Here is a 12,941-nt window from a genome sequence, read left to right on the forward strand (position 1 = left end):
ATCATAACGCAACCCATCAGATGTATATCTAAGACTCATGACAGAGAAGCTGTTGATAATCTGCTCTTGATAAATAGGCAAATTGGAGCAACTGACTGAGAGTCTTAACAGAACCACCATCACTTTAATGCTCAACATTTATTTTTTTACTCTCTGATACATTTCAATGATTCCAACATAGAACCATTGACCATAAAATTTTTATTGAAATTCGAATCAAAAGATTTATTCAATAAATAATGTTTTTATTGTCACTTTACTAGTGTAGTGAAATTTTTATGTGCATATGAAATCTTTCAATTAAACTTTTTATCAAATAGCAGAGATTTAAACTTTTATATTTTAAAGTTCACTGAATTAAATAGTGAATACGTCGACAGCTATTCTTTTAAACCAAGAGCCATGTTTCAATTATATTATGTAAAAAATATCCAACATTTTTTTATATTCAACAGAAAAAAATAACTCAACATTTATATATACATAAAATTAGAAATGTTTTATTTGTATTCAATTTAATTCAATATAATTCATAGAATAGTGGTAATCAAAAGTTTAACAACATTAGAAGAGAAAGCATACGAAAAAAAACCCAAAAGCGTGAATAATTTTTATCGACAATGCGGTATAATATCCGGCAAGTGTTTACAGGCCTGGAAAATTTCACCTGCGTGTGAGAATAGAGCACAGTTGAAATACATCATAGTGATGATACCAGGTGTTACGTGTATGTTCACTCGCGCGTACTAAGCAGTAGACATTTCTTTTAACGGAAAGTAAACGTTAGTATTATGAGCTTAAAAGTGATTTAGTTAAATTTCGCGATAAGAACACTTACTGCAAGTTATGCACCATGGTGATAGAAACATTATTACAATCCAACGTGATAACCAATATTAATGTCATTTTGTATTAAATATAAAATAAATAAATACATTTTTTTGAATGACATTGAATTCTAAAATTTAGTTAAAGATAAATCTTTTTCTTAAATACTTTTATTTTATTTTTTAATTATTATTTTCTTTTTTTTTTAGAAAATAATAACAGTAATAATAGTAAATTTATTTAATTATTAATTTTATTATTATTTAATTTTAGATATCGAATTGAGTATTATTATATACATAGATAATTTGGGTAATTAAAATTATTTAATGGACAATCAATATCTACTGAATTCTAAGAAATTTATTCTCTTAATCCGAAATCAATAATACGTTGATTCAATTCCAGTAAATCGTTACTTTATTTAATTGTTTTTTGTTTTGTTTTGATATTCATTCATCAACACTGAAACAACTTTTCCTAAATTTACATTAGATATAACTGAAAACCTTTTATTTAACTGTAGAATTCTAGGCATAAACAAAAAAATAAAGATATTTATTACGCCCAATAGAGCGAAAAATGATTTTAGTAGCCATAAGATTGGACAAGTAGAAAATCATTTAAAAAATGGTGTCAAAAAATATCGACAACAATGTTCTCAGAACTTACGGAACTTTAGCGTGAGAAACTCTAAAAGAAGTGTTTTCTAAAAATTTATTTAACCCAATTAGCTTGATACAATTGTAAAGAAGAATGATAGTAAAGTCATAAATGTGAAAGACAATAGAATCAAAAACAAATGCATAATGAGAAGAAAAAAAAAGGAGAAGTCAAATTTGTGAACGTGTAGAAGATGAGATTGGAGATTTCTACGAAGTGCTTCAGGCACTTCGTTCCGGTATGTACTTCGCTCCCTTTTGCACGAGAACAATTTACATGGAACAAAGAGAGTGCATGAATCGTAAAAGGAAGGAGCAAATGAAAGCCGGTGAATGGTGTTAAATCTACTACGCTCGGCCAAGCTCTCTCTCTCTCTCAACATTTTTATTCCATGATATATACGTACGTACGAGAATTCCATAAGCCTTTCCGAGTTAACACAGTATGGCGCCAGGAAGGTATAAAAGTGGATATGAGTCCGAACTATGCAGGAAAAAGGGTCAGAAAGCCAAAAAGACTCCAAGACCTTCAACGGTTTACGTAACTTCTTCTCGCTGAAGAAAAAACAGTTCCTCTACTACTACCTGTTCTGAAGCTGTTAGACAGTTATGATATACAAAAAATTTTATCGACTAGTAGCTTCCTCAGTATACCAAATGAATAACATCATAAAAATACCTTGATGCTTATTTATTATGTAATCATGTTAATTTACTGATGCTAATGTTTAGAACCTTAACCACGTTATCGAGAATGTCCTAACTTTAGTGTAACAAGAGTGGCTCTGCTGAAAGATCTTCTGATAGCAAGAAAAGAGGCTTCCATCAAACAGCCTAATTTTTAATTGAACCTGATGTGTCAACGTGTATGATACGCTAAAAAAATGATTTAGGATATTCAACTAAATTTTGTAGTTCGGGAAATTTAGTCAATTGAACTAAAATTTAATTCGAATGATGAAAAAAATTGTTAAATGAAAAAAGTGGATTAATTGATTCAAATCTTTTCAACTTTAAAAAAAATTGTTAAAATAAATGAATAAAATCCAACTCGAAATATCGTTTAATAACGAATATTAATAATATTTTTAAAAAATATGATCTGAAGATTCAAAAAATAAAAATAAGGTATAATATATTTTCGTTACTGTAATTAATAAAACCAAGAAAAATTTAATATCAGAACAAAAAGGTTAATTTATTATTAACTAGAGAGTTTAGTTAATAATTTTAGTTAAAAAGTTTTAATCCAATATTCTAATAAAATATTTAATAATGAATTTAAAAACTAATGAAAATAAAATGAGTTTTGTAATTAAAAAATATAGTTGTACAATGTATATGTAGATATTGAAAAAATGAAATAGAATTTTTTTTTTAATATAAAATTGTTATTTACTATTGGATACATATAAATGAACTTATTAAAAGGATATGGAAAACAAAAAAAAAATTTTTTTATACAACGCAATCATTAAAATGAAAACGAATGTAAAAATTTACAACTGGCTTATCAACAACTATCAATAGCCTCCGAGCGTTGATTCAACTACAACTATTGGAAACCTTTCAGGCAGGAAATATAAGAGAGCGGATCTGTTTTTTATTATTTCAAATGAGAATGATGAAAAGGAAAAGTTTGGTGAATAAAGTATTGCACAAATTTTATGATAAATTATGATCTATGGGTCAGTCATGTGAGATGTATGCAATTTTTAAAAAATTCGGATCATTTCGGTAACTTTGTATTTTTTTTAAATACATTGTTAGCTGAAGGATTAAAACGTAAAGTAAAATTATCAACTGCTAATGATATATATAAAAAATGTTATTTATGTGTCAAGAAAAATGATAAAAATATTTTTGGAATTAATTTATAAATATTCTATTAATTCATGGCTGACGTAAGTAAAAATCTACGAAAGTTCTATCAGAATATTTTCTTATAACAAACTTTATCTGTCAAAACTTCTTGTGATTTCATACGGGATGGAAGTTAATCTCATAGGAGAACGATAAGATTACTAGTAAAGGAGAAATGTCTCGAAAGACCCACGTGAAATTTTCATATTTTTCTATTTGAAAGTTAATGCAATATTTTAATTCGTTTTAATTTTTTAAATAACTCTTGTTGAATCCTTAGTGCTCTCTTTATAAAAGACTTGTAACAAAATGTCGTTGAAAAATTTTCACTCATGTTCAAAAATACATGATTAACTTTATTTAATAATTAACTCAACATTTTAATCTATCATTATGCTAACTTTGTATGCAATCATTACATTCATATTAAACATAAGCTCATTCTCCCAAAATTTCTCGCTATTCATTTACAATAAATCTTAAAACTTATGAATCTAAATAAAAAAACTTCTTATTAGTGATCCTCCACTTAATTTAATTCAATATTAATAATTAAAAAAATTTATCATCCATTTGCCGGAAAATTATCAACTTTGGTTTTGCGGTTTTCACTGCACATTATTCCATTTTCTATATTTACCGGCATAATAGAAAATGTGTGAGTTTCATTACAGATTGTATAAATCATAAGTAGCGATGATATTGCGCTGGTACGATCGACGCTTTAATGTACATGGAAGAGAGAAAAGAGAGAAGGTGAAGGGAACAGAATCTAGGATAGCAGTAACGTCAAGAGGTCAAAAGTCCTCACGTTCTCTCTGTGCTCTAACGTTCACAGTATGTACAGGTGTATGGGTCGTGCACCTACGGCCCCATTTTCACGGGTTTCTATTATCCGATTCTCGCATAGAATCCCTAGTGAATCAGTATTCACCAGATATTCTACCCGTTCTTCCGTTACGACATATAGTTAATGAAATTAACATGTTGCTTTCCATGCGTAATTTAATTTTTCGAAATAAAACCTCAAAGTGCATTTAATACGTTGGTCTTTCTTATTAAAAAGAAAAAAAAATCTGGGTAAATTAAAAAAAAGGTGAGTAATCCTCGAAGTGTATCGATGGTTCTTGTGGACCATTTTTTGTTACCAATGTTAGAATAATAGAATTCGACGGTGACTTGTAGTAAAATGATCCTGCGACGGAAGTGCGTTGAACTGGGCGTACATGTAGCCTTGGTGCCGTCACGGTGGCTGCACCCCCGTTGTCAGGTGTGCAACGTCATCCGAGGGAACTTCATTGGCGTAGTATTACCGAGTTATAAAAATAATAATTACGAGCATTTTCCCAAGATTATACTTAGAGAAATTGAAGTCAAAAAAGCTTAGGAAAAAATTTTTATTTAATAACTCCTTCGAATGAACTCGTTGTGAAGGAATTAAACTATAGACAACGACATCGATCTGTTGATTGACAAACGACTGAATTTGTTGTTAGCAACGCTTAACCGATTTGTTTATGTTTAGTTTCTTACTGGAACTTGAACTAACTGAACGTTTTCTCTGTCATAAGATTTTCCAATTGATTTAATCTAAATTCAAAAATATTTCTACACATAAACCAATAATTAACTGTATCGAATTTTCACAACGAAAAATCTTGATTTATCTTTTACTGAACAGAAAAACCTCTCAAAACTAAATTTTCAGGATTTAATTTTTTTTAGATCCACGGACGATGTGATAATAATAATGAAGACCTAAATAACCATCAATATCGATTAGATACTTAACGAAAATCAATGAACAATTCCGGATGTATCTACGTGCCAGAAAATTCATCGCGCCAAAATAGTAGCTTATCTTATAAATTTTTTATTCAATTCCGGAAACACAGTGTACTCAAGCATTGCGGAAATGATGTTCAAAAATACGAGAAGATCGGCTAAAAGAATGAGTCTACTTGGCAACAGAATACAATTATAATAACATTGAAAAGAAACTTGGAAAATGAAAATTCAGCAATTCTTAGATATATTTTTACATTATATATCCACACAACATGAATGTATTTAATATTCTTGCTCTTATTCAATTCGTTGACTAAACAAAAAAAATTCATACGTCAATATATAGTATTCTAAGAATCACGTGGGGAAATATATAAGACTTATGTATGTATTGTCACGACTGTGGCATCGCCACCAGAAGTCGGTGAAATGCTGAGCCGCTTTCTTCCTCCTTTTCTACTGCACACTGACCTGTTGCACGTTCTTTTGTGTCCAGGGGTATAACGTAGCAGACGTCGTACAACATACGGGGGTTTCTGAAGCGTTATATACGGCCACTTATTCTCACTGCAATGACGAAGTAACTCTTGTTCTACTTCGCGAAACGCAAAATCTACCCTTGTATCATAGAATTATTTTCAAGTATGTTATGTACACACATATTGTTACAAACTCACTGTATTTCTCCATATAATAACACGTTAAATTCATAACAATAATTTAATATTATTTTTATTATTATAAATCCATCATGAATATAATAAGAAAACAATGTTAATTTAATCAATAAAAAAATTTGAAATATTTGTGAGATATCATGGATCTTCAAAAAAAAGATTAATTCAATAAAACGTTAAGATAATTGATAATTTTATTTAAAAAAAAAAAATATTCTGTCAAGACCGGGAGTCGAACCCAAGACCTTTCACCGTCCCTTAAACGACTTAAATTAAATTATTCACTATTTAATTATAACCCTGCATCATTAATTTATTTTTGGATATGTATTCTAATCGGAATTCTGCCTAAAATATACAATTAAAAAAAAATATACTTTTCAATGAATTATTTTTTTATTATTTCAGGTAGCCACTGAGTTTGCAATAAATTTTGTTTCGTGTATTTTTGATCTAATTTAAATATAATAAATCATACCCTGTAGAATTATTAAATAATGCAAGACCTGTCTATAGAGTATGATTTAATTAATAATACAGGCGATCTTCAAGACTATTTTCCAGTCATTAATTATTCTTATAGTGTATCATGAATTTTCTTATGATTCTTAATCTTGTTGATCTTCAAGTTCTTTGTTTAATGATCATTAACCTCAAAACAAACTTTACAAAGCGATTTTATCGCTCGACTAGTCAAATCCTCTGTAAGGTGTAACACCTTTCTAATCGTAAAGAGCAACGAATCACTTTGCACGATCGAATTCAAGCATAATCGCGTTTCATGCTCTAGATAGCCCAGATGCTCTCAACAGCACTTCTGTCGCTCTAAGTATAAACCACGAGGATTTTATCAGTTAATACTAGGATAGTACATCAGTGGTAGTTGAATCTAAAAGTTTGTCCGTCTTTGCTAAGAGTGAAATGAAAGATTAATACAAGTAGAGCACTTTTAGAAACGATTTGCCTTCATATCAGGAGTGCAGACAAACTCTACGTATTGCAGTCAGCACGAAAGGATTAAAAATACATGAATTGTTATGCAGTAAAGTATATCTTTTCATGTTTGACTTTACTTGCTTATAGTCATACGTGAATGTATCTCGACTACTTGAATCAAGAATAAACAAATTCATTCAATAAAATATCTGTTCAAAATTCAAAAGCATTCAAGTCCAATGAACTAGAAATATAGAGAGTTAGGTATCATTTGCAACTATAATAATTATAAAGGCGATCATTATTAACTAAACATTGCAATAGCATTATTCGTTTAATACTTATTAAAGTACATCATACACCAAGGGAGACAAAGTAGGCTGAATCAAAGAGTGAATGAGGTTGCCATTAAAGCCCAAGGTGAGGGTGACAAACACGTGGTTGGCCTAATTGTCTTCCCCACGTTTACCATGTCAGTATTTATAAACGAGAACAAGATATTTTTTGCTAAATTGCTTTTTCATCTACAAAAAAAAAATTTTTTTTATCACACTGATGTCCATGCGTGTATTGATGTAAATTTATAAATAGTGTCTAGTGAACTTAGTATACCACACGTAAATGGAAGATAATTACGTTAAATGGCATTCACAAGTGTTATGAACTCGAGTTCATGTCTTCTACATCAAGAAAAAGAAATTCTTTTATATACTCCTAGTGCGTGAAACAAGTGGGAATATGCATTACAAGTTGCCTTGAGATGTCAATCATTATAAACATGTTTTTGAGATTAAAAATATGGGATATTTACTCAAAAAATTTAGAATTTAAAATATTTATTACAAGGAAAGGATTTTCTCTTTTAGATTCATTGAGTTCTGATTTTTATTGAGCATTTAAGTGATGGTTTTTATTGTAAATTATTTTTTAAACAATTCTAAGAGAAAATCTTTAATATGGATGAAGAGAAAATGTATTTATGAATGTAGTACAGAAGAAAAGATGAGAACAAGAAAGCAGGGAAGTAAAAAGATTCTTGAATTACACATTGAAAATCTCAGTCGCTCGTCTTTAACTGCACTTTTATTTTATTTCCACTCTTATGCCGTCCTTTTATGATCTTTGATAACATTTTATGCTGAATTTTTTTGGTAATTATATTTCTCATACATTTTATGGTGAACAAAAAATGTATGTTCTTTTTATTCTTTATGTGTTTATATTCTTTTCATTTTACTACCTATTTTATTGTCATTTTACATTTAAATTTTAATATTAAACTCCGAAAAAAATGAACATTACACAGCTTCTGTCTTTCAAAAAAGCTACCGGAAAATTGCGAATTAATTTGCAAAAAAAGAAATGAGTTGAATAAATAAAAATACTCATCACATCAAATAGAATTAAATCATTTTTTTTATTATTCAAAAATATATTTTTTAAGGCATTATTGATAACTACGACATCTATTATTTTTTTCAATTATCTAAGCTTTACAATAGCATCTGAATTATATGAAATCTTTGAAAGTTACTATTTATCTAAAATTTGCACGAAAAAAAAACCCGAAAAAATAACTATGATATTAAGCTGAATAATAATCTTAATGTGAACATTAAAAGTTGGAGGAAAAAAATACGCACTTTCTCATGACGATGCAATGTATGAAGTTGACGATTTAAGCGCAAAGGAATGCGAACAACTACTGTAACTAGCATGTACAGTCGTTTTAGGAAATAATAATGCTCTAAAGTATAGAAGTAAATGAATGAAAGTCATTAAACTTTAATCTTTTTTTTTTACTTTCACATGTTGAATGTATTTTTAAGAACTTGAATAAAGAAAAACAATTCAAAGACTAGAACTCTCATTAAATTTGAATACATACCTGCAATTAATTATGAAAAAAAATTTTTTAATAAAAAATATTAAACATTTATAATGTTCTACGGATGTGGCACTACGCGCCCATGCGTTCTTTGTTTAAAATACAAAATTAAGAAATAGATTTAAAAATTTATTATTAATCATTGAATTCATTTTTAAATATTTCGTTATAATACTTTATTAATAATTAATATGTTTAATAATGCTTTAGATGAAATTTAGTATGCAAAGAAATATAAGACGTTGTCAGAAGCATTGTTCGCAAGAATATTTAATTTCAAACGAAAATAAAATTAAAAGAATTAAAGATTGATTTTATTCTAAAGAATTAAAATTAATTGTTAAATTTTCAATTTAATAAATTAGTCCTGAAAATCAAATTATTAAGACGTATTAAATTGTTGTAATAAAAATAATTATTTGGATTTAATAAATCAAGTTGTGATTATTTTATTCTTGAACATCAATATTGTATATAAATCATGGAATTTGATTATAAACAATTTTAAAAATGTAAATCTGACATGCAACACGATATCAAATCTCTATAATTAGAGATACTTTACAGCTTATTCCACTGCGTAGTATTTTTCATAAAAATTAATAACTATTTGAATATGTTTACAAGCAAATGAATACGTTGTGTTACACTGATATGCCATCAGAAAAAATATTCAAGTCAAAGAATTACGTTACGTGCACATAAATGGCAGTTTAATGACCGAGTTCATTGTACACATGTACTCCATCATACGCAATTTCTGCTTCAGTTTCACTTAGAAATAGTGAACATACCGAATGTATTTCTATGGCCAGTTAAAAATGAATGTAACGAACGTAGTCGTCAATTTTATACCAGAAGCAATCTCAATTCGAGAATTTGTCAGATTGGAATCGGTACGAAGGTCTACATGAGGAATACAAATGGAACAGAAGTCAGAAATTACTGGAGAATATGTTCACGAAGAAAATATATTAGTTAGAATGAAAGAAAAATATATAAAGCAGAACAATAAAATTCTCATTTTCTTTTGGAAAACGCGTGTTGTTATTCAGTTCACGAGAGACTTCTGGATCACTGTGTAGACAAGGCACGAGTTTTCATACAATGATAGTACTCTCGAATGTCTAACTTCAGTTCTCTTTTTTTGATGTGTATGATCAGTAAAATATTTATATTAAAAATTAAAGATGCCAGAAAATCGATTGAATATATTATTAATATTGTTGAATATTTTTAATGTCACATATGACTACACTATTACATAAACATTCAAAATAATTATTTGACATTCAATAAAACATTTTTGTTTATAACGAATTAAAATTTTTATAAACAATATATAATTATTGAGAGTCATATGAAGTCATTATAATATTATAGTATGCTTTTAAATGTCTCAAAACGTATAGATATGATAAACTTACGAATTTAAAAAATCAATCCGATTACAATAACTTAATGGAAAGTTAATAAAAAACAATTTTCATTCACGTTTATTTACTTTGTTTACATGATACATATTTTGCAATGAAATCTCAAAATGTAATTTTGGTCCTCATGTCTGAAACACCAACTCTACCTCCCCTACATTTTGTCTTTGCGGTCGAAAGATCACTGAACAGCACACAGTATAACGGAAAAAGAATGTCTAGGAAGCCGTTATATGTTAGAGAGTGTGTACATGTATGCACGCAATGAGTTTTGTATATCTAGGTTTAAAGTATCACATTTACCTTTACACATATTCAACATGAATGTCTACAACACCTACTATCCTTGGATATATATTTTCAGATAAAAGTAAATCTCCACACCACCATGTATACATCTCTCACTTTTTTTTCTACCAGAAAACTACCCTCTTTTTAGATGAATACACGAAAACTTATATTTGCTTCTCTTGCATCCGTCGACAAAGTTTGACCTACGGATATTTACTTCAAGCAATGGTAAAAAGTTACGCCTTCTATATACAGTACAGCTAAGCTTTGCCAACATTTTTGTCTATAAATGTCGAAAAAGATGACAGGTATCAGACAGAACGCTAACTTTTTAATTTAACCAACATTTAATTCATGTTTGACAATAATAATAATGTATGTGTGTGTGTAATAAATACAAGTAGAAAAACTTGTTATGTGCTATGAGTGCTAAGTATGTTGTCTTAGTGGAGTCATAAGTAATATTCAAATGTACTAGATTTTGCTTGATGTCAGTTCCTTGTATTAGACCTGTTATATGACCTCTAACAAGTATAAATAAATAAATCCTTATAAATTCACATCTTCTCGTCAAGTTGATAAATAAGTGAAATATAGCAAAACATTAAGTAAAAAATTCAGATGAAGTATCCTACCAAAATGCTGATTTTTTGCAGCAAATGATTTAATAAATAGAAAAGGAATAAAAAGAAAAAATAAAAAATCAAAATTTCCATCATGCATATCAATTAAATATATTTAAAATCAATAAATTAACAAGTTAATTAATCTTGCATTGTATCATCATGTTTTAATATAATAATTTAAAGAATATTGATAACTAAATTTATTTAAAATAATGCAATACTTTATTTTAAAGTAATAATTGTTGTAACAAAAAAATTAATTAATTAGTAATAAAAAAAATTGTTCTTATTCTAAAATAAACTGTTATACAATAAATTGTATAATATTGACACCTTTTTACTCAATAAGAAATGTTCTACTTTATAAAGATAATTCTGATTTAGCATAGATTTTACAAAGGGAAGCCAAGTTAAGATTACTAAACCAACACGAAAGTATTTCAAGTGTCTAAAGTCATTTATCAATCATGAATTAAACGAAATAGGATAATAAAAAAAAAAAATAATTCATCAACATTTTAAAAAATAGATGTAATAAATTTTAAAAAATAAATAAAAGTTCATTCAAAGTTTTTTTCATCTTTGACTACATTCATGAAGACAATCAATCAAGTTCTCTTCAGAATAATTCACAATTTTTCTCCAAGATTTTCCTTTTTTTTTTTACAACAACTTTCTAACCGTAGACAAAATTAAATTTTGAAGTAAAATAAAAACCGAGTTTATTTCTTTCAAATTTTAATCAATAAAAAATATCTTTATCAAAGTATATTTGGGAAAAAGCAGTTTAATAAAATGAGAATTCGTAACTGAAGGAAAGAAGCAAAAATTCTAAAAACAAAACTCAATTTTAAAAGTTTATGAATAAAAATCGATTGGAAGATTACAGAGAGTAACTTTTAGAAGTCATAAAAAAATGAGATGAATATACAAGAAAGTAGATGAGTATGCACGGAGACATGAGGCCAAGTCTCCATATTGGAACCCAAGTGAATATAGAAGCTTCATGGCGGAAAGAACAAGTAAGAAAGTTAAGAAAGAAAAAGGCATACGAGACTAACGGAGTAAAGAGCGATGTGCGGCTTTCGCTTGTGTACTAGGAGCAAGAGGAACCTGTTTGACCGGTTCGGCGAGTAACCGCTTCTCATCTCTGTTCTTTGTCGGATTTATACTCTTGTGAGGCATAATATAAGATGAAATGTGTGCTTACAGGAGAGGAACTGAGAGAATAGAATGGACGCATTATTTCGAGATCAAGTAATCGTAGATACGCAACTAGACCACGCCTCGATCACATACGATTGTATGAAATATATGCCTCCCATATGATCGATCATCCTTCTGACCACCCTTATAGGTGATTGATCATTGTTAAAGAGAATGTCATCATCATCCTTCATGATAAGGAGGGATGAAACACATTAGTTATTAATAATTTATGTACAAATATTAAATATTTAACATAACCGAGAAAACGCCTGCTATCATGAACACTTTTCATATACTTAATAGATAATGACTTGTTATTTAATAACATATTCAGTCTATACATTTCCAATGTCCTACTACCTAAGAAAAAAATGAAAGGGAAAGCCATTGTAACGAATCAAGGTATTGAGAAACTTCAATTGACAATATCTTAACGGCTTTGTTATCAGCTCTAATCGTTACAAGCTTAGCCTGCATGTTAAAATAGCTTTGCAATGATTAGACTATAAGAGGGTTAGTGACATAACTGAAAATCTTATTATTCCTATCTATGCCACCAACCTCGTTTGATGGAATATAAAATCAATGCTCACATGCAAAAATTGTGGATATAGAGGTAAATTAAATTGTCAATATTTGCTGTTATTGACCAATATTAAATTTAGTCTAGACCTGTTTAAGATCTATTTTTATACTAATAAAAATAATTGCAAAAAACCCTTTGGTGTCCTAGAATACTT

This window comes from Chelonus insularis, unplaced genomic scaffold (assembly GCF_013357705.1).
Source record: "Chelonus insularis isolate UGA/USDA-ARS -01 unplaced genomic scaffold, ASM1335770v1 contig_24_pilon, whole genome shotgun sequence".
NCBI lineage: Eukaryota > Metazoa > Arthropoda > Insecta > Hymenoptera > Braconidae > Chelonus > Chelonus insularis.